Source organism: Pelecanus crispus, chromosome 6 (genome assembly GCF_030463565.1).
Source record: "Pelecanus crispus isolate bPelCri1 chromosome 6, bPelCri1.pri, whole genome shotgun sequence".
Lineage (NCBI taxonomy): Eukaryota > Metazoa > Chordata > Aves > Pelecaniformes > Pelecanidae > Pelecanus > Pelecanus crispus.
In genome coordinates, this window is record NC_134648.1 from 35,044,933 (window position 1) to 35,068,987 (window position 24,055).

At 42.8% G+C, this 24,055-nt stretch overlaps 1 protein-coding gene across 1 annotated transcript in view; it reads right to left on the reverse strand.

Annotated features, from left to right (window-relative positions):
• SMOC1 (SPARC related modular calcium binding 1) overlaps nt 1-24,055 on the reverse strand; it is a 133,016-nt gene that overhangs the window by 105,512 nt on the left and 3,449 nt on the right. The window lies entirely within an intron of this gene.

The window sequence follows — 24,055 nt, forward strand, 5'->3', positions numbered from 1 at the left end:
ATAGTGTGAATTTAGAGATGAGATTCTTTTGTTAGAAGATGGTTGTCTTACTGTTGCCTTCCCAGGAAAATTCAAGGACCTGAAGATTGTGCAAAATGATGGCAGCTCCAATTTTAATATTTCTATGCAGAAAGGAGCTCTTGTCCAGTACCTATGTCAACTCAAAGAGGCAGAAATAGTGTACCTTCTCCAGAACTGCACCCTGCAAGAAAAAGGATCTAAAAGACTTCTTTTTAGCTCAAACCCAGGAGATTGCCTTTATAGGAGGATGCATAAATCACTAGCTAGCCTTTGCAACATTTTACAGGCTAGACCATATTGTTCAACATGTAGCAATTAACTCAGATTCATTGGGTACATAGTAAGTACACAGAAAAAAAAAAACCAAACCACAAGTCACCCTTACTAGTTAATCCTATTTTTCCTCATCTTTTTTCTACTTAAGCAAAAGTTGTCTTTAACAGCAGCAGAAGCCCATGCCAAACATTACTTTCAGATAAAATCCTTCCCACATAGTACTAAATAGTTCAGGCAGAAAGAGACTGTTACTGGTTTGCAGTAGCTCTACTCCTGCTGGTGGTGCCACACGATAGATTCACAACTAGATGATTCTGGAACTGCTTGTGTTCATCTCAGCGCTTGTTAGCCAGGACTCCCCCAAAAAAGGGAGTCAACATCCATAGCAACAGCTACCTAAAGGCAATTGTACCAGGATGGATTAATGCAGGCAATGCATAGCTAGGGACCTGACTGACAGGCTCACTCTAGCTAGCTTGTTGGCTTCTATTTGTCACCTTGTCCCTGGCCATCTCACTCCATTTTCTACTCATGATCATTCCCCCAGCATAACTGTATTTTCTGATAAAGTTTGCCACTTTCAGGCTTACACCAGTCATCCTTCTCCCCATAAACACAAAGAGTAAGAGATTCCACCACCCCTTTGATCAGGACCAGCCCACCAAAAGCAACAGTATCACAATCCTGAATACACTGTGTTTGCCATTCCCAGAGTCTAGTTTCATTAACTGGACACCAATCTGTCCCAACACAAATATATACCACACTTGCACTGCAGAAGTATCACTAAAGATCTGTTTCAAGACACCTAATAAGCAATTGATCATAAGCTCCTACAATAACTTTATTCACAGATGCTCTGACTACTGAGCCACATATTTGTATTATGTTTAAGCAGTGTACACATATGCAAAGGATGTTTATCCAAATACAGAAGTTACTTTCATTTTTTGTAGAGTCAGATCTTAAAGAATTAAACCAGTAGTCAGAAAACACTAGATAGTTACATGGAAAGCAATTCCCATAAGAAGTCATACAGCAACAAGAAAACTGAACAAGGGAATCAGTTTGAGGTTTTTCCAACAGCTTGCTTATAGGAGGACTTACTCGTATGGTCATCATTAGCACAACGATTCACTGACCTCTAGACTTCCTCCCCACACGCTAAACTGTCTGCATTGGGTTCAAGTGCTGGAAGAGTATCTGCATCCTAACCACAGGGAATTGGGATTCTCAAGACAATTGACCTCTTCAGCTTACCAAGCTTAAGTTCTCCTTGTCAAGAAGGGCAGAGCCTGAGGAAGGTAAGTTATTTAGCCTTAATGAAGTAATATTGGTAATAAATCAGAAACACCAGAAAAATCCTGTAGGTTTTGACTGTCTTAAGAACTGTTTTACATGGTGATAATATGTGGCATCAGCTTGGCAGTCTAGCCTCAGAGGCTAAGTAAGCATCAGCAAGGAGCTTCAACTCAGCATTTAAGGAAAAAGCATGATACCTGCAAAGAAAACTGGCAGCAAAAACAAACTGAGCATCAGGAAAGATACTGACAGAGCTTCAAAGGACAGCAGGCAGAATGGCAAAGGAAAGGGTCAAATGAAAGCTCAGTACAAAAGTCACAGCATACTTAACTGTGAAGATCTTTCCTAAGACCGTATGAGATTTTCAAAACAATGTCCATCACAAAGATTGTTTTAATTACTCTCATCTCTAGCCAACCCAAATATGGCTTATCAGGAATGATCTCTATCTGCTTGAGTCTTTCAGTCCAAGTCTCTTGTCCACAATCTTCTGTAAGATTTAGCTCCTTTCACTTTACAATAAAGAGGAAACAACGCCAAGAATAACCCTTTTTCCTTCTGAGATGCTTTAGAAGCAGTGCGGACAGCACATCTAGCGCCAAGGCAGCTCATAGATAGTATCACTCTTCTTCCTCTTACCTCCCCCCCCCTCCGTAAGCACTCTTACATAGCAAGCATGTGCTTCTGCAGCAAACCAATACAGCAATTAGCACGAATTCTGTTTCAGACACTTAATGCCTATAAATAAGCAGCCCAAAATAACTGAGGATTAAAGAAAACAGTAAGAGACTACTGCCATCTCAGGCATTCTTAGATAACTTGTCAGGACTCTTCAACTGGTAGCCTACAAGCTGCATCCAGCCCCCAAGACAGCAGAGTAATCTCTTGCCACTCAGCAAGCCTACTTTTTGTGCTGGGGCTCTGGGGTGCAGGAGCATAGTGTTGAGGGGAAGGGCAAGTTCTACCATATTAGCCTGTCCCTTGAGTAATCAGCACCTCTGAGTGAAAGAGCATTGCTGTATACTGATGCAATGGAAATGGTGTTCCCACTAACAGCTCCAGTACACCAGAAGCAAAGGGGAGAGACACATCTACACTTCCACCCCAAGGCATTGCTATGTCACAGCCTGCAAACCAGCTTCAAGGCACCAGGGTGGGACTGCCTGCGGGCAGTCAAAGCCTTAGGCACCAGATATGCTCCCCTCCTCATTCTCCCCACCCTCAAGCCCTTCTCTATTTCCTAATGGCCAGTGGCTTCACTAGATACTACTCCCCCAGTTCTCTCCCTGACACTGGCCTTCGCCTCCCTGCCACATGTTTCTGGCCTGTCTAGTCCAAAATCCTTATTTGCTCCCTGACTTACAGGGATCATGCTTACTTACATCAGCATCTTTATCAAGTTCCTTAAAATCCAAGCTCACCTTTTATCCTAAATGAAATGAGCCTGACACCCCTCTACTCCCCCCGCTCCCCCCTTTTCAGATATATTAGAAAGCATGAGATAAGCACTTGCCACATGAGTGACAGGGAAAACTGTTTGGAGGAACAGTTTTTCCTATTGAGCACATTCCTGCATTCAAATTTAAGTAAGGACATACCAGACCCTCTAGTGTATCTTATTCCAAGTTTTACCAGATTGCAGGAATGATACTGGAAGAGTTTCTTCTCTGCAGTTCCCAAACCAGTACAGGCACAAAAGCACCCCAGACATTCTTTGCTCTTGTTTGAGCTTTAAGGCAGGGATTCTCTTAGGTACTGTGCAACACATGAACAAGAATAATTTGGGGTCCTGTTTAAAAACAAGAATGGCCAGGATCCCATCAAATGCAACAGGATACATACTTGGCTACCTCATGAAATAAAGAAGACTTATTAAAAATATCAGTTTAAAACATCACCTGTTCTCTTGGCAGGGCCTGAAAACATCCCTCATTAACTGGAAATTGCATTAGACATTGCCAAACAGCTGTTTAATGGGGATATATTATAAGCATGCTGTGCAGCTTCAGAGGTTTTGCACTTCTAAGACTTCTTTTATCTGTGGACTACAGCATATTTACCAGGAAATAGGCTCTGCCACATACCTGTAAGGCAGGCATTATCCCACTCTAGGTGAAAAGCTTTAGAGATGGTAACTCACTCAAGTTCACAAAACAAGCCAGTGGAAAAGATAAAAGAGAGCAAAAGCTACCACCATTCTCCAGGCTTTTAATGCCTGAAAAGCTATTCTCCCCCAGCCTCTGGTCATGTTCATAGTTACTCACCAAAAGCACATCCAAGAAAAGAGTACAATAATGCATCACTGTGGTCAGATGCAGTATGTAGTTAACTCCTTACACCTCAGAGCTCTTTCCTCTTCCCTCTGAGCAGTTACAGCTGTGAAGGAAACACAGGCTTCACTTACATGCAGTGTTTGAACTACAGGGAAGCGCTTGCTGATGCAGCCTGGCTATCTAACATAGGAAATGGATGACTAACAGTGGACAAAAGCGAATGAAGCAGTGCTACTGCTTTAACCTAACCAGTACAGCAAACACCCTTCAACAGGGAAGAGTTAAGCCAGGACCTATCACTGTTCTTTTATACCACTGCATAAGTATTGCACTGGGGACAAGACAGAACATGAATACACATTGTCTGAGATTTTTCACCTGTCAAGGAAAGGTTAGGTAGAAATATGCAAAAGGTGGTACAAAAGCCAGAGTCAGTCCAGTTGAGTAAATACATGGCATGCTTATTGTGGAGTTACTTGACTTGTTTGGGCTTTTAAAGAAGTTATATATATATACTAATCTAAGTCCAAGAGTTAAGTGGAATTTGAGACTCAGACCCATGTAGTTGTAAGAGTAGCATGCCACAGTTTTTCTTATAAAATTAAGTTATAACTTCATTAGTAGCTTACCCAAAACCATAGGATACTAACCCTCAGTAGCAAAGGGGCAAGTTATTCCTTTATTGGCCTGCAAAGGCCTGCTTCCCCTCCCACAACAGCTGGTACCTTCTCCCTCAAAGGAGGGGGGTCAAAATGGAGTAGAAATTCAACACTAACCTGATGCTCCAAGTTTGACAGAGAGACTTAGATTGTCCATATAAGACTCTGGAGCTTTCCATCACATTTGACGTGTTTACTCATTGTTTGAAAGACTTGAAAATCCTCTTAGGTTACCTAATCACATCCTGTGGCAAGTTGAAGATACTTGACATTCCTCCCTTCCCTTTCCCCACCTTTGGGGCAAGCTAAGTGTAAACATGGCACCAACCCAACTACAGCAGAGCCAAGTACCATTTAGGATCTCAAAGGAGTACCCTGTGCCCTCAGAGGTTAGCACAACACAGGAGGTCCAGGCACTGTCCCTTCCCGTCACCTAACTGGCCTGTGGGATAGAAAGTATTGGGAGAGGCAGTGAAGGATCAGTTTGTTTTCTATTCCAGTGCTGGCACTTCCTCTCAGCTGCAAATCTGGAAACACACGGCAGCTCCTTTGTAAAAGAAAAAAATAATCACTCATCCACCTAACTAGGAACAGGAAAAGGGTAAGGCACCCCAAAACAAGCAATGGGGCAGCACATGCAAACAGGCAGAAACCCCCTTCAAATTCTTAGTTTACGGGGGGCAGACAAGAAAGGAGCCAGAAAAAGTAGCCAGTCTGATGTGGCATTTAATTCTCAAGACAACTCATAGCTTGCGTAGATTCTTCCTGAAAACTTCCAGGGCAATTCCTTTGGACCATTCCCACCCCGCAAATTTGCGGCAGAATATACACACTGCTGATAATCCAGCTTAGTATACTTACGATATGAGGAGAAGATCAAGTAGGACTGCTGTTGCCATCATTTCCTTTCACAAAGAAACCCACTCAGCAGCTGACAAGCTCAGAGTTAAAAATATCAGATCTAAGGCATGTACCTTTGTGGGAGACCAACAGCTATAGGCTTTGGCAGATACACCCAAGCCAACTGCTCAAAGAGGCTACAGAAGTTGCATGCCAGCTTTAGCAACTGTTTGTCCATCTCAGTACTGCTCCTCCCTATCCAGCACAGGAATGTCCACCAAGTTCAGTATCAAACGGGATTGACTGGATAAACTCAGCAACACAACTGTAATCAAGTGTAGTATCCATGATAAAACCAGAAGTCCAATTCAATGTTTAATCACTGGAGTACCGATCTGCTGAAAGAGTGGTTGAGAGCTTTAAAGGATTTCCTGTCCTGCTAAACAATGATTCAGTTGCTAGACTTGAACATAAGCTTGCCGAGTCTATATTTACCTATTTCTTATTTGGACAGGTCCACCTTGTACAGACTGAAGCAACAGTCAGCATCTGCTTAACCCCTCAGACACTTAGCCATGTCTGTGCAGAAGTACTACATGGCAAGGTAACTTTAGATACAACTAGGAAATATGAAGCTGCAGTAGGCATGATGGGGAAAAGAGACACTGCACTAAGTTTGTTCAGAAGCTTTATTTTCTTCCTACTGAAGTAAACAAACCACTGAACTGGAAAAAAGAAGGATCAGGCAAGTATTTTGGCAGCTATAGATTCACTGTATTAGTATAGAACAAGGTATTCTTAAAACAAAGTTCTTACCAAGCCTGTGATTTACTTCATTGAAGAGCTACTCAAGATCCTAAGCCTAGTGAAATGAAATCCTTCAATTCTTGGGACAAAGCCTTAACACACTGGGGGAGCACCACTTCAAAGAACACCATCTAAAGAGAAAAGACAAGTCTTATTGCATTTTAGGCTTTTTTTTTTTTTTTTTTTTTACCATGTTGAAGCTATTTAGGAGTTCTCTAACTTAAAACACAACCTGAGCAAATTACCAGAACAGATATTCTCCAATCCATAAGCACACTCAGATGAGACTTCTTCAAAAGCCAGATGCATAACCCAATCTTTGTTCATTCAGCACAATATACTAACTACAACTTCCACTGCTTTTATTAGTTACTTCCAGAGGTAATTGCTCAATTTCCAGTTCAAAGCACTTTATACTAAGCATGCAAGAAAGCCATCTCTGAGACACCTTATCAGTATGCTGCACACCAATGCATACACCTCCAAATGGCACAAACGGCCAATTAATTATATCATTGGTCTAGGCAAACTATTCAAGTGGAATTAAAGCATCTAATTAACTTTCACCAACAACATACTGAATGAAAGTTGAACTACTACATCATTATTAGAAGCCACAATAAATTTAAAGATCAGATTTAAAGGCAAGAGTCTTGCAAGCAGTTTTGATCTTAAAAACTCCTTAAGGCATATTCCAGTTTTCCTTCTTGGTAGTAAGCAAGTGCAGGCAGCCAATTACGCCACCAAACACCTTTTTGCCTTCTATAGCCACACAAACACTGAACATCCCAGGTCTTACTCCTCAAAAGAAAAAGAAACAGTGTTAGACAGCACACAGGCAACAGCATTTAAAGCTAGGCAGTTACTTTAGAAGATTAACCTGTTAGGAGCTCACACCTGTAGCTGAGGCCCATACAGACCTCCAGCTTCTCCGAGTCCCCAAGCCTGTATAGTATTCCATGGCTCTTGCACTGCAGAAAAAGTGGTGTGCGTTTTATCTACACAGTGTGAGGTAAAACAGGTTTTACCTCACTCTGCTGATGCAGTTCTGCACTGTGCAATTCTGAAAGTCTGTCTTGGTTAGCTTCCCATTTTAGTGTCAGAGTACCTGATTCTTTTCTTAAAACCCAGGCTCTTACAGAAGGGAATGCTGAAACTCTTCTGCAGTGGGGTCCTCAGAGAAGGTTTATTCCCAACCTAAAAAGGCAGAAGTACCCCCAGATCTCACTTCTGGAATGCTTGGCATTCCATAATATTTAAATAATTCAAGTTGGGAAGTATTTCCTGGATGTTTTCCATTGTTCTTCCTCATATAGTTCCAGCATAGCTGTGTCCCCAAAGCACATACCTCCAGCTACCTCTTCCTGCTGAGTAAAATGCCCGAGGTTGGTGTTCTAGACAAGAAGCCAGCCATTCCTTGTACAGTTAAAGCCACTAGAGGGCATTGAAATTTACTCTGAAAATGGGAATCAGTGTAACAGACAGGCCTTGCCCTGTGCTTGATAGAGAAGTCCAAGACTTTGATACTGGCTTTCTCTCCTCAGAGTCCTCTGTCCACAGGGATCACATCACCACTTGGGTGCTCACACCTAGAACCACATGAAAGACATCCCATGCTTATCATAACTACCTTAATGCAAGATTTGAGCCTTTAGCTTATGTCAGCAAATTTACCTCATCAAGCCACAAATCACATCAACCCATATCTTCCCGCCCTGGCACACCACTGTGTACATTAGTCAAGTTTCTGCCATCTCATTTCAATTGTTTGGTAATTTTGGAAGGCAGAAAGGATTTCTGAGCATTCTCTGCCCCATCTGCAGACAGCAGTACTGTTGCCTTCCCTTCTAGGCTAAGTTCAACATTGCTACACATTCCAGACCTACTTTTCTCATTCCCATCAAGTGCCTTGCTCACAGTTGCAGAATGAATGCTTTAACATACTGTGTTTACATACACCCATGACAGATTTTCACTTTCGCATGCTGCAAACCTAAACAAGGAGAACAGAAGGCGACTGACAATCCTGCATTCAGATTTAACAAGCAACAGATGAGCAGAGAAGCCCTGCACTCAGCTGAATCATCTCACTGTTCTATTTCAAGCAAGTACTTAAATATTTGACAATGGAGAATAAAAAGCAGCTGTCAAGAACCTTGCACAGGTTGGCCACAGGACTCAATAGCAAAGAGAATGTAGATGTTAAAAGCCCAAATTAATAGTGTGCCCTAGCTAAGCTAAATCTAGTTCATCACATCCATAACCGAGGGCTCAGAGTTTCCTTCCCCTATTCAGACAAAGACCTTTCAGGGTATACATAGGGCCAAACCCATCCACCAAAACCTCTTGAAAATTCAGTTTCTAGTGCACTGCAGATAACTTTTCCAGGTTCTGAGGAGCCACATCATCCCCTCAAGTGCTGCTCCGCATCCAGTTTGAAACCAGCTTGCCCAGGGCATCACACAGCAGTGTCATAACCAGTGTGATACAAACATGTTATTCCAGGGGTTGCATCTTGCCCTTGTGCAGTTCAGTAAGTGTGAGTACAACATGACAAAGTGTGCCAGTTTGGAGCATCTCCAGGTTGTCCACCCAGCTCCATGAAGTCCAGGCAATGCTCTTATCAGATCATAGCCACGTCTTCTACAGTTGTTGGCAAACGTGGCCATCCTTGCAGAGTTCAAAAGTACACATAAACAATTTGGATCTACCTACCACCACTACACCAGGTATGCAGGGAAAGCTTCCAGACAAGTGGCAGGATAAAACTAATTTCAATGCCAAGGTCGGGACATGCAAGTTACCCCAGATCTCTGCTGGAGAGATGTATAGTTTTCTTTTAGTAGATAAGTTCTTGCAGATAGCCAATATGGATGTTTAAAGCCCAGACAATTCTGGTGTTCAATTATACCTACACTAGGTGCAGCGTAGGTAGGACTCTCTGCCAGCACAGGACACCAACAAAGTATTCCTGTGTTAAAAGCAGAGAGAGATTTGCCTTCAGCTGAAGTTAGCCCAGACACCCTTAACTATTCTCACATTGAACTGGTCTGCCTCATTTCACATTAGCAAAGAAATAAGCTACTATTGCTTTGAGACATATACCCTATTCAAGGCAGGGGGAATAAATCCTTCCTATTCAATAAGCTTTATGCAGAGCCTTAGCCTACTCTATCTTTGAAAAGCTGAAGAAAGTTTGTCTTACACTTCCTTAGAAGTAAAGTTACTCCTCATGCATGTAAGACTGCTCTTACACTTGGCTAGAACATCATAGCAGAACACTGCAACTCTTAGCACAAAACTGGGTGGAGTAGGGGTCTATCATATTTGTTTAGCAGACATTAACATTTGTTCCTATTCTCAGCTATCACAACTCATGGTGAGTACACACAAGCTCTGCTTTTGCTAAGGAGGCAGCATGAAGAACTTTGCATTATTAACAGTACCAAAAAAAAAAAAGACACTGTTACTCTGAACAGAGGATAGGAAGCATAACTGTAAGCTAGCATAGCTCCCAAGTGTACTCTACAGGAAAGGAAAGCAGTGTTTTACCTTTGGAGTTTAACTTGTAGCAGAGACTCAGAGCTGTAACTCCTTTTTTTCACAGGGGTTATATAATGGGACAGCATTAAAGCTCATAACTAGCACTTCCAGACTTTGCCTGGAGCTCTTAAGTACAACTCTAGGATTTACCGCACATTATGTACCTACCCAGTGTTCATAAGTCACGCTATTGCCTCTTGCTTCAGACTAAATACAAGGTACTATTACTGAACCAACATCTCTGATCTAGTGATGTGCAAGAAGTTCAACTATGGGTGATGGGAAGAGTTAATAAACTAGTCTTTGAGAGCAGGTAAGAAGCAGGGCTTCTGAAACAGGAGAGATGCACCTACTGTCAATGTAAGTTGAATGTCCAGTCTCCAAAAGATAACAGATGCAAGCAGCCATGGACTTTAATTACTGTGCTTTTGGAAGCTATTTCAAAAGCTAACCTTACTCAATTCACTAGTATGTTGCATGAAAGGAACAGCTGAAGCACTTCCAAGTGTCTTAACTGCCTGATAACTGGAAGTGCTAAGTCAGTAGGAACAGAAAGACTCAATCTTCAGCATGGTCCATCCCTACAGCCAGCACAGGCTGGTTATCAGGAACTGCAGTATCATAATGAGAGCTCCTGTAGTCTAAAAGCTGCTCAACTTCCAAGATATGTCAGTGCTTCAGCCAGGAGGCTAGAGCTGTCTAGACTGCCTTCAGTAGCTGTCCTTCACCCAGACTTGACCACTATCGCACATGACTAAATCCAGCTCCAGCCATACAACTGGCAGGCAAAATTTAGGTGTCAGTCCTGCCACAGGAGTGAGTTGTCTGGCTGTAGCTCACAGCAGGCCAAAGCAACAAGTTCAACACATAACAGGGGATCAGAAAACACACTCAGACGTGAGCTTGGAGACACAAACCAACAGTATGGATGCAGCATAAATGACTGTTTATGGGTTGAAAACCAGACTGGAAACAGGAGGCTGTTACAGCTCAGGAGTACCCAACTAAGCTTGTTGTCTGTTGCCCCAACAATCTTAACTCAAGCAGTGGTGCTTCTACAGCTAGGACAGACCATTATTTTTTCATAAATTGCTTTATTTTACTTAAAGCTTGTACTTCCCACAAAATCCTGCCAAAAGGCAGCAAGCAATGCAAGAAAGGAAGTACAGTTTTATCACTGCTTTAAGGTGTAAGGTCAGTAAGTGCTTGTGAATTACTGCAGTGGCATAGCTTTCATGAGGCTTTGGGAAACAATTTGGTAAAGGCCTAAACCCTCAGACTAAAATGTTAGAGAAGTTAGCAGATTCTGAAAACTTAAAAAGGTTTATTTCTATCCTGCTTAGAGACTGTGACCAAAATTACTAACTTCTTGCTGTCCAGCAAAAGACAGAATTTAAAGACAACTATCAGAGAAAGGTCTTAGCCTCAAGCAATGGCAACAAACTTGTTAAAAGATAAGTGAAGTTTTGGTCTTTGATATACAGGATATTTAAGTAAACAACCTAAGTATTTGTGCAGTAGCTTTTCTCTGAAGCTACTTCTGTTCAAGTATTTCATATTCCTTTCCACTATCAAGCACAGAGCACTAGCACTATTACATGTCAAGTTTCAGCACCTGCAACTTGAACTCCAAGAGAAGAAAATTGCTCACAAATTAAAAGTAAAGTTTTATCATGATCCTTGTGCCTCACTGGATAGCACTGACATAACTCTAGCTAGGCTTTTCGTTGGTAAGGGCCAAACATACTTTCATTTAGGAATCAAAGCATGGAGGGCTTGTCCACACCCAAGGATGCAGAACACCAGATCCAGATATTACATAGATGCTCCTTTAAGTTTCCCAGGTTGAAGTTTGTCAGGAGTTACAATATCTGGCACTCCTCTTTCAGAATTATTCAGTACCAGTAACAGCACTTCTTCCCATCATTAACTGTGTGCTCTCTTCTCCTTCCAAAAGGGGAAGATGAAAAGCCAATCCCTAGGCTTCGCTGTGACAGCCTTGCAGTGCACCATGCCAAGATTTTGAGAGGCCACTCAAGGAACCAAAACTTACAGAAATGAAGAGCATTTAGGTGTGTGCTGGTTTTGGCTGGGATAGAGTTAATTTTATTCATAGTAGCTAGTATGGGGTTATGTTTTGGATTTGTGCTGAAAACAGTGTTGATAATAGAGGGATGTTTTTTAGTTACTGCTGAGCAGTGCTTACACAGAGTCAAGGCTTTTTCTGCTTCTCACACCACCCCACCAGCGAGTAGGCTGGGGGTGCACAAGAAGTTGGGAGGGGACACAGCTGGGGCAGCCGTCTCCAACTGACCACAGGGATATTGCATACCGCTCAGCATATAGAGCTCGGGGAAGAAGGAAGGGGGGGGATGTTCAGAGTGATATCATTTGTCTTCCCAAGTAACCATTATGCACGATGGAGCCCTGCTTTCCTGGAGATGGCTGAACGCCTGCCAATGGGAAGTAGTGAATGAATTCCTTGTTTTGCTCTGCTTGCGTGCGTGGCTTTTGCTTTACTTATTAAACTGTCTTTATCTCAACCCACCAGTTTTCTCTTTTATCCTTCTGATTCTCTCCCTCATCCCACCAGGGGTTGGGGGGAAGCAAGTGGCTGTGTGGTGCTTAGTTGCCAGCTGGGGTCAAATGATAACAAAGTGCTTGAGTTCCTGTGGGTTTTAGCACCCGTCACCCACCCAACTCACTGCCAGGGAACTCACATCAGTACCCCATGATTTGAAACATCATTAGTGTGTAGAATCTAGAATCCCAAAGAACTTCAAGCAAGGTGATCAGGCTTTCCCCTCCCTTACTATGGATGTCACTCACTCCCCATAAGTCACACACACACCTGCAAAGTAGCAGTTCACAGTCAGTACAGAACTGCAGTACTCTGGAACCAGAGGCATTCAACATGGAAAAAATAGAGTAGCACAATCAATACCGAAATCTGCATTCATATGGGAACAGAACCTGAAAGTTCCTCAGTCAATTTGAGTGAAAAACACTGGGAGTAGAATATATGTTGGACTACATCTTCTCTGCACTCGTTTAGGTGCACTGGCACCTTTCACAGCAAAACCATATGCAGCCTCTGTAAGACATCCACACTGCCTTGAAAAGGATTGAAGCAGTTGACTTCAGGGCACAACCAGTTTAACTGACATGTGAATTCCATGTTGGTGGTACTTCCAGAAACACAGGCACATCCATTGCTGACTCTACAGGAGGCTTTCCAGGCCAAGGCAGCATTGCTTCTTCAGCCTGTAGACCAACAGTGTAAAATCTGGTCTGACCAGCTGTGTTGGGTTTACATGGCAAGGTTTTGGTAGCAGCATGGTGCAGAGGTGGCCTCTATGAGAAGTCAGGAGCTGCCCCACGCTGGACACAGCTGGTTCCACAACATACCCACTGCAGACCAAAGGTGAGCCCATCAGCCAAGTTGGAGGTCCCTCTGAAAACGTACTTAAAAGGCAAAATGTCACACGGCAAAGGGGGGGAAGTGTGAGAAGCCACAGTATGAACAAGGTCTGAGAAGGCAGTGCTCTAGATGCCAAAGCAAAGATTCCCCTGCAGCCCATAGAAGAGACTGTGATGGAACAGGTATCGCCCTGCAGCCCATGGAGAGGATGCCATGTGAGAACAGCTGGACACTTCCTGAAGGAAGCTGCAGCCCATGGAGAGCCCACAATAGAACAGATTTCTTCTGAAAGATTGCAGCCTATGGGAAAGACCCATACTGGAGCAGGGGAAGAAGTGAGGAGGGGTCCGGCAGCTGGGCAAGGTCAGCCAACCACACCAGGAAGGAGAAAAGCAGAAACCTTTCCAGTTTGCAGATTCTATGCACCATCCTCACACTTCAGCTAAGAACTGCCCATGCCATTTGGTCCTGTGTATAACTTAGTATTACCTTGCCTGACATTGGAGCTGACTGTAGCATAAGTGACACCTAAGAAATACAGGGATAGTTTGAAATCTAGAAAGGAAGCTTTCCCTGGCATAAATTAATAAACCAAAAAAATAAATCAAACAAGGGAAGGAATGGGGAATTAAGTGAATGCAAATGATTAATTACAGTTCTGTTTAATCTTGTCATGTTGACTGACACCAAGTCAGAGGTTCTGAGCTCTCCCATCTTTCAGGAGAACTGTTGACCTTTCAGACTGATAAAGAAACACCTGCCTTTTGCTTTTCTTTTCTAGCCTAAGAGCTTATATTGCTATTACCAGAGTGGATCCCAAATTTCAACTCAGACAGACACTTGCCAATTATTCATTCAGCCCTCCACAGTTTTACCTCTTTAGTAGCTTGTAGTGTTTGCTGAATCACTACCATTTGAGTTTTAAAGTGTGATTACTTTATAATCTTACTCAATGTCCCCAAAGACTTCCCCCAAAGGGGAAATCACAGTTAAAGGGAAGCTTCCTACAAAGTCAAGCTCACTGTCTGAAAGCAGTAGGTCCAACTAAAACTGCTCAAGCTGAGCAGCCTCTGCATACAGCACTAGATTTAACATAGATGTTGCCCTATAACACATCTAGAAAGATTCCCAAGGGCCAGCTGTACATTCTAACCATCATCAACTGATAACAAGATGACACTGGGTACCATCAGCTTCCTCCCCAGAAAATCCCTAAGACAGAGGCATGTCTCTCCCTAAAGTAAGGGGAAGCTTTCTGGTGCTTTCCCTTCACTTCAGGGATCTGGAGCTCCAAGCCAAGTGCTCAAGATGAATAAGCCAGGCAGCAGCTTGACAAGAATTTCAGTTAAAGGGTTGATATCACAACCCAGCAACTGCCTTATCAGCAAAAATAAGGACAGAGCTGGGGAATGAGGAAGAAGAAAGTACTCCCTACTCTTTGGGAAAGAAATTTGTCAAACCCTTACCCCTCCCTATTTAAGAGGTTTCCTCTATTCAGAGCCATCAAATCCTGATTGCAATTTAATACAGGGCATTAACTAAGCAAGCTTTGTCAGTGTCAGCATTTATAAATGCTGTCTTCAGTTAGTATCTTGGTGAATCCAGTAGTGACTTCATTCAGATGCTTTGTGTAAACAATGCTTAGCACTGGTGTCAATCACTTCACAAAAACACAGATGCCAAGAGAGTCTTGAATTTTTACATAAGCATCTGCTAGTGAAACAACAGCCACCAGCAAGTCCCACTAAAGCAATTTTAGATAAGTATGGTTCTACCCATCTGAACACTGGCATAAGATTTAACAAGATTATCTCTTCTCACTTGATCCTAATTGGTTGCCTTAGGAAATGCATGGATATGCATGAATATTAGTCTGCCATACAGTGAAGAGTTGACATGCTTGGCTTAGGTTGTTTGTGGTAACCTCTAGGTTTGCTTTCTAATAAATACTAACCAGAGCCAAGCCAAAGATAACACACTATTTTGTCCTCTTAATCTGAGGTGACCTCATCATGTCTATCATCAGCCTTCTGGCACTTCCTGAATGTAGGTGCTTGTATTCTCCATGGTTTCATGTAAGGTGAAGATAAGGAAAGAGAAGTGAAAGTCATCTTTATCTTTTGCTCTGACATGCTGCACTTAATCATTGCACTGAAAGGTTGGTTACGTCTCTAAACCTGAGAAAAGTTTATCAAAGCTGAACAAACTGAAGGAAAGCACGTCAGGTGGAAAATGTATGTGTGGTTTAACTTGATTTACTTGCCCCAGTGATTTCCAAAGAAAAGCATGAAATCCTGAAGTTGGACTCACCTTTGCCAGGAGGAAGGCTTCAGGCAGAGTTCAGCAAGAACTACCAAGTTTAGAACTTTCTCCCACTTTCCTTGCCCTGCCTGGACAGAGGAACACACAGAGAGTACACATCTTGGAGGGTGTGGAGCAGAGTTTGACAAGAGTCTGGACTTAGGAAAAAGCTAGTCAGAAGCTTTTCATCTATAACTATTCCCAAGGTGACACTATCAATGGTCAGGTTAACATGGAAGTAGAGGCTCCCCACTTAATGTCAGATGTGGACATTTTCTTAAGAAAAGCAATAATGAGCTAAGAGTGCAAGAGACACCTGAGAAGGTATCAAGTTTAACAGGAAGAACAGTTACTGTGATAAGATACCTACCTTTTTTTAAACATAGGGAAAAAGAAATATGCCTTTGGAACTCAATATTCTTTGCTACAGAGAAAAACCTGCTGACAGCTGAAGTTAGACATTCTATTTGGGACCGTCATTCACTCAACAGCACAAGTGTTGCTTGTGGTTTTTAAAGTTTCAACTAAAATCAAATCCTTCTCTGCAAATTGCATGGGATTTTCCTACTGAACTCTTCCCATCTGTTATGGGGCTCCTGGCAGGGGGAAGTCCCTGGATTATGTGAAGCAATTGTGGAAGCTTTTTTTGTTGTTACTTTGTCTTGACGCCAGCAGAACTAGAAGCAAATCTTGGAGACTTTCAGGTAAATTCTTAGAGTTCCAACAGGAAACTTAAAAACTTAGTTTACTTCTGACACACACCAGCTATTCAAGCTAGATCAAAGTCTCAAATCTTTGGGCTCAAAGTGTTCTTGTCATACAACTGGGTCAATTCCAGAGATGAAGGGCAGGCTTTAAGAATGCTCAAATTTACTCAAGTGAGGCAGATTTTTCCCTCCAACTCAGTTCCAATTTCAGCACCAAAAAATGCTAGTGTTCTAGAAAACTTACTGAGGTTTTGGTTTGGTTTTTTTTAAGTCTACAGGCAAAACTCAATTTGGAAGTTGGGACTGATTTTTTTTTTTTTTAATTATTTTCATGTAAGAACCACATACATGAACCAGGATAGCTTCATGCTCCTAGGATAAGAGCTAACATAGCTACACATTCTAGCTGTTTATACACCAACAGATTTTACAAAACAGAGCAGATGAGTTAAGGTGCTTTGTCCTGTGGGTGCTTTTACATGCAGAGGAGAAATCTGCAAACCATACACTGCAGTATGTTGATAAGCAACAGCTAGCTTCAGTTCCAACACTGCTGCCAAAGTGCTTCAGGTAAAGAAACACTTTTTCTTTCGTAAGAAATAAGTTGAGCTTTTCTTTACATTCCAAATCCAGCTAGTTTGGAACTCCTTTAGGTATCAATCATTCACAATAAAAATCCTGAAATTTAGATAGTCTTATTGACAACTGAGGACAAAGATGAGAAAAGCATCAGCAGCCCTAGTTTCACACTGATTGCTTCCCACTTCCTACCCTATTCGCCCTCAAAAGGCACCTATACTAGTGACAACATGGCAAAAGTTTAATTTGACTAGTTATTTAAAGCTCCATCAGCCACCTTAAATGTAATCCTCATTTTCAGGGTGTGCATAACTGATAGGTGAGCTGTGAAGTTCAGGAGAGTTCCTGCAGTTAGGTTTTAACAACTCCACAAGTTTTAAGAAGGGTAGTAGCTTAGGTGACAGCTCAAGTCCAGCAGAATACTTTTTTTCTGCCAACACACTTGTTCTTTCAGGGGAACTGAGGACAAAACCTGGTGGCCCTGGAAAGCTTAAATTTTCAACAGCTATAGCCAGTATCATCCAGGCTGCTTTGGAGCTAAGTGGCCTGCCTCCATGTCAGAGTCCTTAGTTTAAAAAGGAAAACCACCACCACGTTGGAGCATAAAGCACTTTCAGAGTTCACTGTGAAGAGAATGCTCAGCTCCCTGGAAATTCCTGAAGATGAGCATCCAAAAAAATAAATTGGGGCCGACATACTTCCAGACAATGGGTTTAACCATCATTAATACACTCTCACCAGCAAAGTATGTTTATGTCCATTTTGTAAATGTCTGTAGAAGTTGCAGCTACTATTCATTCTACAGTTCAAGTTTAAACTAGGAAGAGTAAAATGAGTACAAGACCAGTTACTGCCACTGAGAAAACATGCTGCCTCGATGCAGCAGAACTTCACTGGTTCTGCAGAGCACCTAACAAGCTAAAGCCTACAGAGGACATCTTTGACTTTCAATCCTGCACCTAAGGGTATGATTCCTGCTCCTAAAAATACTGTCTGTACCTGTGTAATAGTAAAGAAGGAAAGATGCCCATGGACACTGACAAAGTCAGAGGAATGCTGGTAGCAACCCTGATAAAAATTCATAGCAAATTCCTTCAATGCTTACCCCCTTAGGAAAAGCATGAGCCACTTGTTTGGTAGCATGGCCACCAGCCACCACTGAAATACCTTCTTCCACCACTAGGTATTACCTATGCATGTAAGCAGTAGCCACTTTGCCATCACTTCAGATTTTACCTATAAAGCTGCAGGACAGCATCTCTAGGATAACCTGAGGCCTTTAGGTACAGCAGCCAGAAGCACCATTCTCTTCCAGTCAAGAAGTAAACCCGTGGACTTGTACACATGAGCAGTGCACTTAGGATATCCTATCCCATGGCAACCACTTTCTGAAGCTAAGTTAAAGCTCTAGCAGGATAGATTTCTGCATGTAGCATAGTTTTCAGGAATATTTCAGATGCATCTAATTGAGGGCAAGTAACACCACCAGCAGCACTGACAATCCAACTGGCTACAGTTTAGTACAACAGAAGGAAGATATGGCAGCAGCGCTGCATTACTGCCTTACACCAGATCCCTTACCTGGCAGAACTCCAAAGTTTTGGAGGTAGATACTGGTATTGTTTTTAAGTTAAAAGGGTGGAGCAAGTTCTTCTAGATTTACATATTTTTTAGATTAAGGCACAGAAAGGGAAACAAGTGAAGTTAATCTCTAGAACTGTGTAGCAAAAAAGCAGCGTTCATTGCATGAACAGCCCTGTTCATTTCATACAAATCAGTCTTTTATGGACTTCTACCTTAGAATTATTTTGCTTCCACTAAGACTGAGAAATGTACACATTAAAACTCACCTTCCCCTTACAAGTTTGGAGCAGATTATCCTCTAGTGTTCCAGACACATACACATTTTTAAAAGCTACTTTTGCACACAGCTTATCTACTTCTGCAACACTTGCCTGCTTGCTTTTAAGACCAGAGGAATAAGCCAAATGCAAAGCTCCAGGCAGAAGCCAGCAAGAGTTACCACCATTCTGTATGGTAACTAGACCCAAATCAGAAGTAGCTACTTGGCTCAGACAGAAACCCCTTTATCTGGCCAGTATCCACAAACTCCAACTCTTTAATATCCTTCACTTGGAAGTTACACCCAAGAGCTTCTGGCTTTTTAGTTCTTAACTTGCACCTCATTCCACCAAGTATTTGTTTAAGCCTAAGTATAGACTGCATGTAAATCCGCTTCAAAGTAGTGGGAAAGGAAATGGTTTGATGTATCAGCTAGAGTAGGCTCTTTAATCTTCATGCTACTCAAGGGATTCTGTGCTGCAACAAAAGATTATCATCCTATCTGCTTCTGACTAGTGTGTATGTGGTACACACAGAAGCAAGATCTAGAGATAGTGTACATCTGGACATCTTTCCTAGGCATGTGTCCTTGTTGTACATTAAAGGATACCACTACCTTTACCAGGTGTTTTCACCTGAGGATGCTTCCTTATCTACTTGATTCCTGGTTCACTCCCCCTCTATACCAGAGGTAGCCACACCACTGCTTCTGCAGCCCAAGAAGCAGCCAAGAGTCCACTCAGTTTCATGGTGGCCGTAGAACATAAGATAGTTACTTTTACATTAAGACTGTATTGGATTGTTTTAGTTTGCTGGAGTGTCAAACCCTAAAGTATTAGAATTACAACTAAAGGATCAGATCATCTCATATTTCAGGTTCTCTGTATAACCAAAAAGTTCTTAACCCAGTATTCTGGAATACCACAAGAGTATAGAACAAGCACTATCACATGCATCACAACAAGTCTAAGTATAGCAGCTAAGCTAGTGGACTTTTCTCATCAGAAGGCAGAGTATGGCTTCCCCATGCAGTTTAAGTGATTGATCTCAGTCATGGAACAGGGAAGAGAACAGGAATGGACAACATTTTCCACATTCCTTCTACTATGTGACCCAGCTAATGGTTACAGAGGACTGGTATCCAAGAGAAACTCTGAAACAGAATCTGCCCACTTAAGTGTTTGGAACCTCTCCTCCCTATTTGAGGATAAGCACTTCCCTCTGGATATGATTCCAACTATCATTAACTGGACCAGTGGCCAAGAAAAACCTCAGAAAAAGCAAGTTAGTTCATCTGTCCTACTTCCCCATCTTCCTTATTCCTACACACCTTCCCTTCCACTTCCTGTGATTCTTCCTATCAGAAGCTTGCCCACAAGAAAACCTTCACCTTTACCACCCCCTCAACCACAGCTTTAATCAAGTGTCACAGTGGCACAGAATATCAGGCTTCTTCCACTCTGAAAACAGTGAAATTACATTCTTTCACTTTGCCATAGGTCTCAGAATAGGGAAAAACTACGTTAGGCCAAGGCTCTTCCAGCAGAGGATCAAATTTAGCTTTAGACTGACAAGGGCTGCCATGTAGCTTACTGAGCCAGTCTCAATAGATTCAGTCTATGTCTTGCACAGAAAGAATGCTGCATGCAGACAGTCTGTTTCTTTCCCCTTAGCCACTTGAAGTCAAAGTGTCTGGGACAAGGCAACCCAGTTTACGGAACCACGGCACACGGTTTGGGTCTGTACTCAAGTACTGAGCAATGTGCTACTCTGTGGCACTTACCAAAGTACTACTGTCCTGCTCACATTCATTCATGTTCTTCATCGAGAGGCAGCAGTTGCTCCTTGGGAACTCCAGCTCCAGCCCAGGAGAGGAGTCTGGGTGCCCATGGCCGACCAAGTTATCTGCCTACACGCACCAGTTTCTGTATAGCTTCCTCCACCTGCATGGAAGAGTCTGCCAGCAGCACTGGTGGGTAGCTAGTCTAGGCTTTGCTGCCAGACTCTACTTGACAAAACCCTGAGCCAACCTTTAATGATGCAGCCTCTGTTCCTATAGTAACTAGTGTTATTTTCCCATCCCTAGGCACAGGTGCTTCCCCTCAAGGTCTAAGTTTGCTCTTATTTCACACCTACCACTCACTTCCCCACTGCATAGCTACGTGCCACTCCAAATGAGAACACCTGTCAGTGGGCCCTCAAAAGCAGCTGGCTCAGCCACAAGCCAGTGGGAGGCAGAAATGCACAAACCCAACACAGGCATGTCCTCCCAAGCAGGCTACAGCTGGGAGACCACCAGGGAAGAGTTTAACAGTGCAGGCAGTTGGAGTCTTATAGGGACTTCTAGGCCACTGCTCTGAGGACAGAAGCACAACTGCCCCAGAGAAGTCAGCACAAGAAACATCTGACAGGACAGCCTTCCACCAAGGCTGTTACTCCAGGCTGCTGCTGGCACCTTAGCATCATCCAGTCAGGCCCAGGCCAGTCTTAAGGCTATCTTGGAAGGGTCACGCAGGCTAGAATGAATCCCTTCATAAGCCAAAGCCTCTGTCTGCTCCATCACTCCTCCCCACGCTGTAGGGACTGTGCTTCCAGCATGTAGGCCTTTCACTCCGATAGCACAGGCTTCCCTCAATTCTTGTAGGGGAGCATAACAACCATATTTGTCTCCTCAATTTTGTAAGGAATAGCATTGTATGAGTGGGCAAGCCCAGTATACAAGGCAATGTTTTCCTCACCAAACAAGCAGATGGTTCTTCTCTAATGCTCATGAATATTGTTAACACTACCTACAGTGTTGCTGCAGCATCCCACAGGAGTCTAAGTTGCATCAGGAGGCTACTGTGATTAAGAGAGAAACCATCCAGGACAGGAACCATGAGCCTGATTTCAAGGTAAGGCCTCATCCTGAGGGAGCTGACTGCTTTCAGGCTGAAGACCTGCCGATAGCCTACAAGAGGTCACATACAAAGAGCTCCTTTATATGGTGGGTGGTTGTTTTCACTGCCCTGAGTGCAAGCTTTACACTCTGGTGTGACTAGCTACACTTTCATGCTTATACTGTCCTATAGCTACAATGCCTCCCAAGAAAAAAAAAAAAAATAAAGAGGGCAGGGTTGCATTCTCAGTCATCACCAGAAGGGTTTCAGTGCCAGAATACTCAGTGCTCATACCTACAGACAGTAAAGCCACCACACACAGAAAGCCTCACTGGGCTCACATGTAAGCTCCTGAACACAAACCTTAACTGCTCATGTGAGCCAGTCAAAAGAGGGAGACAGTTACATACCATGTTCATCACATCCTGGTAGTTTCTCTGTGTAAGCAAACACCTCACACTGACCTCACACCTTACCCAGAAAGCTCCAGCACAGAAGTGGCAGCCTTCAGTGTTGGGGCAAGAACTTCACAAGTGGAAGAGCTTCTCACAAACAAGCATAGGAAGCTTAGAGTCCTACCAATGCAACGACAGTAGTTAAGCTTGTAACACAAAAAAAAAAAGGAGGCTTGATAGTTCAAGTCGCAAGTTATAACACCTACTTCTCTGCCAGAACTTCATTTGATGACAAAGCAGTAAGCTACCACCACTGTACACCAAGCTTGGCTCAAGGTCTGCTGTGCCACAAAGTCCCTGGATGCTGCATCAGCACCAGAGACCTTGTGGCAGCTGCTGGGGGGCTCTGACAGGAAGCCATCATGCTGTCACACAGGAGGCTAAGTGTGACAGTCAGCACAGCAGCCTTCAGGGATTAGCTTTAGTTTCACCTGTATTGCCTCCATGTTTAGCTTTTAATGTGAACATAAAAGTTTACTGTGTAGCACTTAACTGCACTGTCAGATGTGCCAGCCCCAGAAGAAACCGGGATTCAGCAGCCAAGCAGGAGACAAATGGGGTTTTGTTTGTTTGGGTTTTTTTGACATAGTAATGTCGCAATTAGTTTGAGATGGCAAGATAAGAACATCTAAGATATTTAAACAGCAGTATTAATATTTCAGAGCTACTATACCACTGAAATGAGGTTTACAGTCATCTTACCAATTGCTTCAGGCCATCTGGAAATGAAAGAAGCCAAGACAGCATCTGCTCTGCACTGATGGCAGCGAAGATTACCTTAGCACATGACTAGTACTAGGAACTTGAAAACTAGTCCAAGAGGTTATCATTGTAGGTGTTCCACCAGCTACAGAGCTTGCTGCCACAACAGCAGAAATACATGAGCAGTTTCTTTTTCTGTATCAAATCTTTTGGTGGCCAGAAATCTTTTGTTAGCAGCAGAGGTCATTAACATGAGTGAAATATTCTCATAGCCAACTCAGAAGCTCAGGCAGTTAAAACACTAAGACTACACAGAGCAAGTCAGATACTACAGCATTTTCCTGTTTAAAATGGGACCTGCTGTATTAATGTATTGGAACATAATGTTTTAACACTTCTCCACACAAGAATTAATCCTGTTCCTCAACACAGTTGCATAATGTACAAAAAGAAAGTCAGATCAGTTTCTTTGGTACACATCAAGAAATTTAGCTGTCTAACATTAAAGGTCTACATAGGAACAAGGAAAGGGAGAAATAATTAATATAGCTCTATATACACAACGAGAGCTTCCACTTAGGCAAGAACATCTTTCACCCAACAAAAACAGGGTGTCTGTAACCAAAAGCTATTTGCCATAGAGTAACAAATGTGCCCTATCAGGGGATGCTTTTCTAAAGACTTGCCTTTGGGTACTTATTCCTTCATTAAAATGAGTCTCTCCAACAGTAAGGAAATCTAAAACATTAAAGTGTTTCCGTTGTTACTGATCAGCATTGGCCTTTGCAATGCAGAGTGATGATTAAGCTCAAACCAAGAAACAAAATTCAGTCATTGAAAACCTATCCTAAGTTTCACTCTTCTGTTCTAGATCTCCTTCATATGGATCCCTTTGCTTTATATTTATCATATGTCCTTTTCTAATTTTTTCCCCACCATGAAGAACACAGTCTCCCTCATTTTAGTAGAGTATGCATAAAGACACCTGCTCTGTGGAACCCTCCCAGCAGGGCTGCAGTGAGAACACATGGCAGAACACAGGCTCCTTGACACAAGCTGCAATGCTGCTTGCTCCTCCAGAGGGAATGGCAAAGCTGCAGGAGCCTTTTCAGCACTTCTTATCAAGGTTCTTATTTGGGGTTCTAACTAGTAGCCAGCTGCAGCAGGGAATTCCCATTGCTTTGTGGCACTCCAGTTTATGCATTGAATCTGTGGGTATCTTCATAGTTTAACTATCTACTACCTTCCCTTTACAACAGCACGAAACTGGAAGGTCCTCCCCATCTCCAACCACCATGCCTTTCAGAGGGATAGGGCATGTTTCCATGCATGAAACTAGGAAGAAAGTTATAGTGACTGCCCTGTCCTCCCCTCCCGTTTCTTAGTCCTCTGCAGTCACCAGGGGGTACAGATCCCCAGTCTTCCAGAAATCCAAGCCCAATCCTAGG